The sequence below is a fragment of the Acyrthosiphon pisum genome, chromosome X (genome assembly GCF_005508785.2).
Source record: "Acyrthosiphon pisum isolate AL4f chromosome X, pea_aphid_22Mar2018_4r6ur, whole genome shotgun sequence".
NCBI lineage: Eukaryota > Metazoa > Arthropoda > Insecta > Hemiptera > Aphididae > Acyrthosiphon > Acyrthosiphon pisum.
Window position 1 is genome coordinate 76,518,133 of NC_042493.1, and position 747 is coordinate 76,518,879.

Consider the following 747-nt stretch of genomic DNA (forward strand, 5'->3'; position numbering starts at 1 on the left):
TAATTGTATCTTTTTTTATCTAGATAAAAATTTAAAAAAGTACTTTTAGATTCTGAGTGGAACGATGAATGTATTGATTTTACAATGATGTGTGTTTTTTTATTTTTTTTTTTATTTTTTTTGTGTCTGTGTACACGATAAGTAGTCGAAATAATGCTACGATTTTCAACTTCAGTATCTTGTTCGATCAGAAAGTGAATATCGTTGGTGCATTGGGGAGGTCAAAATTTAAATTTCCCAGTGGTTTTCAAAAGCGCCGGGAAAAACAAAAGAAAAATTAAGGAAAAACGGGAATTTTTACGCAAAATCGATTTTTCACAAAATTGAATTTGGTTTTTGGTGTAACTTTCAAAAAAATTACCGTAGATACATGAAATTTTGACTGAATGTTTATCTTAGCATCTTCTATACACCATAACATTTTCAAAATATTTTGATGCATTTTGAGCTCTTTACGGACATTTTTATTTTCCATTTTTTTTTAGTTTTTTTTCTAAAAATATCAATAACATTTTATTTGTTGGATAAAAAAGCTTGAAAATTTAATAGAAGGCTCCTAGTATATTGTTTCAAAGACAGATATGAAAAATATTAAAAATCGTTAGTCACAGTTTTTTTTTTTTTAAGCATTTAAAGTTCAAAAAATGACAAAATATGGAAAAATCACGAAAATTTGCAAATTATTTTGAGTTATAAATTCATAAAAATTTTTCTTTTTAAATCTAAGATTTTAAAATGTAATACAGA